The 6000-nt window shown below is 44.3% G+C and overlaps 1 long non-coding RNA gene across 1 annotated transcript in view; it reads left to right on the plus strand.

The window, feature by feature from the left end:
* Positions 1-1662, plus strand: part of LOC149915450 (uncharacterized) — a 49722-nt gene extending 48060 nt beyond the window's left edge. Inside the window, exon 4 of the long non-coding RNA XR_016458874.1 lies at positions 896-1662. This is a non-coding gene — a long non-coding RNA (uncharacterized LOC149915450). The remainder of the gene's footprint in view (positions 1-895) is intronic.
* Positions 1663-6000: the final 4338 nt, after the last annotated feature.

Genomic DNA, 6000 nt, shown 5'->3' on the forward strand with positions numbered 1-6000 from the left:
TTTCCAGGTTAGCAAGAATCATCTCTTGAATTATTTAATTAAAAATAAATCATCTGACTTAATCTAAACTGGCTGTTCAGATAGGCTGAACCTGGTTGTAGAGCACTCATGTGAGCAGCTCAGCCACCAGCTCACTCCAGGATGCTCTGTTGGGTACAACCAGCAGGCAGCTGGGACAGCAGCCCTTCCCATGGTACAGCTGGAGCCCCAAAAGGTCCAGAAAATCAGTGTGGATGGAATCACAGACAAGTTCAGAGCTGCAACATTGGAGAGCTTCTAAGCTGATGAAAACTAGAAGGAGAACTGGAAGTCTATGAAAAAGGTTGAAGGTTTCTGCTCCATTAGTGCTCTGGTGGTGGGGATGGGTTGGCTGTTGGACTTGATTGTCTTAGAAGTCTTTTCCAACTGTAATGACTCTATGATTCTGTGACATCTGTTAGAAGTGCCACTCAGGACACCTGCAGGTCTATGGAGCAATGGAATGCTGCATTGGCTCTGCATGCATGAAGTCATGCGTGGGAAGTAATAGTTGTAAATCTCAGGTGGGAGCTCTCTCTCACGCACTCCCTTCCTCCCTTGCTCTTGCACACTCATTCTTCCTTCTCTCTCCTCCCTGCTTTATCTCCTCCATTCTCTTGCATACCTGAGCTGAATCTAATGAAGATGCATAAAAAATGTTTCCATTCTCTGAAATGCAATCCATCAACACACACTTCATATATATTGTGCAGAAATGAATCCATTTCAGCCAGGAAGGCTGATAAATCAATTTAAGTGGAAGATTTTTGACAGTTTAATTCAAATTAAGTCCACTTTGTTCAATTAGAGGGTAGCTGGAGGGGCGGTGGAGGAAACAAACAGGATTGCTAAAACAAAAACTACATTTTTTTCTCAGGCTGAAGCCATCTGTGGACCATTTTACTTGAAGCAGGGACAGAAACATACTAATTAAGGCACAATCAGTGACCAGCAAATTACTTGTTTTTAAAGTCTAATCCTTATTTTGCACAATATCCCTACCTGCTTCTGGGCGAGCTGCAGCAGTGCTGGTAGTGTTTAAGAGGAATAGCAAGGAGGAGATGGAAAAGATGGACAAGGTCCTTCTGCAGTCAGGCTGGTGATTGCTGCAATGCCCATGCAGGTCTGCTGCAAGCATCAATACCCAGCATTTCCTGGAAGGATATATTGGAATCTTGGAAGATATAATGGATATCTCTGAAGATATTAATTCCTGGCAAGTATCCTGGGAGAACTGCAGTAAAATGAGCTGCAAAAAAGCCCCTCCCCAGTGCTAGACCACCATGTGTCTCAGAGATGCACCCCTGTGGGTCAAACTTTGGTGCAGCTTTTGTTTGGCACACAGGCACAGCTGGTACAGGCGACCACCATGGAGTGCCAATTCCTTAATTGCCCACACAGATTTTCCTCCCACTGCCATAGACGAGCGTACGACCACAGTTTGTTTGGATATCCCGTCTGTTTTGTGGTATGTTCCTGAAAAACACTGACATGCTCACAGCCGAGATGCTTGCTGACAGCTTGGATCTATGAGTTTAAGCTCATGAGATGTGGACATTCCGCTAATGGGATTCAATTCAGCCAAGTTACCTCTTGTGTTCCCTCCAGCTTGGTGAGTCAGCTCTGAATTCCCAGTGATCTGGGTTAAGAGAGATGTCGAATCCCAGATGTTTTAACACCTGAGAAAGCTGTGTTTTACTGATTATTGAGCAATACATTTAAAAAGTGAATGACAGACCTGGAAAGCAGCATCTGCTTTTTCACTTCCTAACATATTTTCTCAGCCAAACTGAGGTTTTCAAGTTCACAGTGCAAAATGAAACTGAATTTCATCCAAGTTTGCAGACTCACTAATGCTTTTCACGTTCAGATTGGCAAAAAAACGCCCAATTCTTTTTTTCAACAGTTTTGCAAATCTGAGTCCTTGTCACCAACAGATGGAAAAACAAAGATTTCACAATTACAAAGATAAAGTAATCCATGGGATTTTGGTGGGTTTTTCTTCCACTATCTTGCTCAGAGGCGGGGAGCAGTGAAGGAACATGCTTTTTCTCCTGACAAATCATCTGTTTCAAAAAATGGGAATCCTTTGTTCAGGGAGAAGAATCTGAGTCCTGAAAGAACATCCAGAACCAGACAAAAATTATAAGTCTTTACTGAGAAATGCAGTAGATGCATCAGCTTTAGCAGGTGCGGAGCAACTTCACTTCCTTGTTACCAGCTGGTTGGTACCCAACTAACCCAGGCCTCAAGAATAGCAAAGCTTTTCATTTGGGCTTCATAAGGGCAAAGGAAGGTGCTTATGGAGGTGAAGATTTTAATCCAAAATAACTACAGCAGCAAGAAGTTTCCCCTGGACAACACCTGCCCTGTGAAACTCCTGAGTCTAACAAACCCCATTGGTGCCTCTGAATGTTGGACAGCAATGCTGTGAAATCTGCTTCTGCCAGCTGCCAAGGGAACAAGAGCAGGAGGAAACAAGATGGCTAAATTGTTTGTAGTAAAGCATTTTTCCCCACAATTTTTTTTTTTTTTTCCAAAAAATTGATTGTTTGCAAAACAGACCCTGTTTTCTGTGGAACTGTTTTTACTTTTCTTGCCTGCATGTGTGCGCAGAGGGAAAATAGGTGATCAAAGCACGGTAATTTAAACCATTTCCCAGAGGGCAAAACAAGCAAACAACTGCTCATGTGAATCCTTAGTAAAGAACTGCTTTAAGAAAGTGAAATACATTGTCATTTGGGCAGCTGGCTTGGTGGGTGCATAGTCAATAAGACTGAATAAGCTGAAAGTTGGAGGATAAGAGAGCAACATTCTGGGCAGCCTGGTCTGGTGGTTGGCGACCCTGCACACAGCAGGGGAGGTGAAACTAGCTGATCATTGTGGTCCTTTTCAACCCAGGCCATTCTATGATTCTATGAAAAGGAAAAGAGACCTCTGGCACATGGCAGGGTCCATATTTCCCTGTGTTTCTGTCTTCGAGCCCAGGCTGGCAGAGAAGCAGGACAGGCTGTACATCACCTGCTGCCATCCCCAGGTCGGAGGGTTTCCCTCCTCACCCCTGGAGAGGAGCCACTCTCTGGAGCTTCAGTTTCACTTCCAGACCTCTGCAGTACGTCCCAGCCTGGGTTTGATACGCTTCTTTCAAATGAATTTATGGCCCTATAAATGGTGAATCATTGTGTATAATAAAGAGCAGAACAGATTTGACTGGTATCCAATTTAATAATTACTTGAGTAACTCAATCATTTTCAGATACGTGGTCTCAGTGTCTGCAGACTTTAAGGACCTGATGGGAGAATTGGGCAAACAGCATTTTTTACTGCTCACTTGCTGAACCCATTCTTCCCAGGCTGCACACAGCTCAGGCATGACTAAAAATTTCGCAAAGAGTTTGGTCAACTTTGGAGTGTTTGTGTCGACCTGGATGTGGAGAAGGATGCACAAAGGCCACGCTCCTGCACTTTCCCATCTTTGGAGCCCTCCCTTCTGGCCAGTTATGAGAAAAGCCTGCTGCTGTGCTCTGATAAATAATTCATTTAAAACCCCCACTAATGCCAGCAACTACACAGCCTAGCTCCCAGATGCTTCAAGATCCACAGTATCTCTTGTTGGGCACTGGAAATAGTTCTCCTCCAGTTTGCATCCTTATGTTTGTTTTTAACAAGACTGTGCTGAGCTTTTGCAGAAACAAAGCAAGATTCGATGATTTTTTTTTTGCCCTGTCTCTAAGATGAGCAACATTCAGAGCCCACCGGAGAATCCTTGCTGGCCTGGGTGGGCAGTCCATTCAGCACCTGGGGAACCTTCCACTCAGTTAGCGAGCTGACTTCAGGCTGAGCAAGCAAAATGGATAATTAGACCCTAAGCACAGTCTTTTCAGAACTCTTCCTGCCCTAGAATAAAATAGAGCATCCTGAGGACTTTGTAAATCAAATCCAAAGGAGCAGTGTGTTGTGCAGGACTCTGGGCATTAGGAAACACGGCCGTCGCATCCTTTAACCCAGGGACCCAGTGAGGTTGCTGTGAAGCTGACCTCATCTCTGGGAGCAATGAGAGCTGCCCATGAGCCATCCCCACCACCTGCGTGCATGCACAACCTCACACCTGCACCACAATTTGCAGTGCAAATTCTAGTTTCTCATTACAGGACTGTCGAAATTTGCTCTATCTTGAAATTCATCACCCAGCAATTAGCCTTAGGACAAGACTGGGGATTTGGTTATCCACAGCAGTTCACAGCCTGCCCAAGGGCATTGAGGAGAAGGCCAATCTCCCTCAGAAGGCTCAGTTTGCTGGCGTAGAATTCACACCTGCACTGTGGTCTCTGCCACTGAACGATGGTTATTTAAACACTCTTTTTTTTTCCCCAACGAGTTGACAGAGGTTAAAAACCAAGTCAGTGAAAACAAACGAACCACCATTCTTTCACAGCATCACGTTTAAACCGAAAAAACTGCACATACTTGGGGTGAATAACTCCCGATTTTCAGTCTAAGAGACTGTGAGTCCCTGTGCTGATGTGACGCAAAGTTTTTTCCATGACTGAAGGAGCCAAAGATCAGCCATCTTGAAACTCAGCCTCAGGTATCAAACCTCCCTGTTCCCAGTGCTCCCTCCTACACCCAGACAGTGATGTTAGTGCCCCTATAACTCAACGCCTTCATCTTTTAAGAGGACACATTATCAGCCTTTATTATACTATGTGCATTAATATTTTAGGCGAATATATTTCAAGGAAGAGCTTTTTCTTACAGCAAATGTTTTCTCTATTTATCTATGTGTTCTATTGAGCCCCAGTGTGTGATGAATGACCAAGTGTTTCTTATCTGTGCATGGAACTTTTGGTTGGAAGAATGAACTGTGATAACAGTATCTACTATCTGCTGTGCATACAATCAGAGAATGCTGTTTTATATCCATGTACTAAATCTCTGATCTTTGGTATCCATACATTTTCATAAAAATAAAATCAGAAGGGAAAGAACCATGTCCTACTAGTTGCACATGGTATGTTTAACTAAGCATCAGGAAGATTTTTTGGTACACAGACTTAAATTCTCTGCTAGATCTGGGAAAGGCACACGCATAACTTAAAACCTGTAGGTAGTGGCATTGCAACCAGCACTCCAACCCACTGGAAAAAAAATGGCAGAAGTCCTTCTGCCATGAGCTCCTATGAAACCCAAGGACATGGGGAGTTGCCCACTCATGCATGCATGCTCACTCCAAACTGAGTGCAGATTTTGTGTCCCTGAGGACTGGCTTAGCAAACAAATGGTGAATCTGAACTTTGGATGGTCAGAGCTGGTGTGAATTGATGGCCACCAGTGTTTTGGGACAGCTGGGGATGCAGCGTGAGAGCTTAGGACTGTTCTGATCCATACAGAGAGCAGTACTGCAGTCTGCTCTGCACCGAAGAGAAATCCATTGGCTTTCAAAGCAACACCACATACGTGTGCAGTATAAATCAGGGTAGGCAGGTGGGTTATCAGGACATGTGCTGAGGTATTTCACCTTGTCAAAGATGCATTGGACACCTGTAGGGCAAGGCTTGGTGGGAGGTGGTGATGGGAGAGGTGGGGGAGAGGTGGCTTTCCATAGGGAATATTTTTCACCGAGTAAGGACTTTTGAGAAAATTAATGTGAAACATTAAAAATGTTCCTTTTTAAAAGGAAATCCATTTTTTAGGCACAATGAGACACTTCAGGTGGTGTGGCAGTGTTGAGTAATGCACACTGGAGATATTTAACTTCATCTCATGCCTCACTGTTCCCCAGGGGCACCCATTAATCAGCGTTACTAGGCAGTTTGTCATGTCCTTTTGCTTAAATAATATCCATACCAAAATACACGTAATGTATGCACCTGGAAGACAGCGGGAGATCTGCCTGTGTCAGGACAGAAGGATCAGTACTGGAGGGCACAGGAAAGCTGAAGGACTCCAGCTGTCCTCTATGGGATGTGAATGGGTGCTGCA

This window comes from Phasianus colchicus, chromosome 19 (genome assembly GCF_987193195.1).
Source record: "Phasianus colchicus chromosome 19, bPhaCol1.hap1.1, whole genome shotgun sequence".
Taxonomy (NCBI): domain Eukaryota; kingdom Metazoa; phylum Chordata; class Aves; order Galliformes; family Phasianidae; genus Phasianus; species Phasianus colchicus.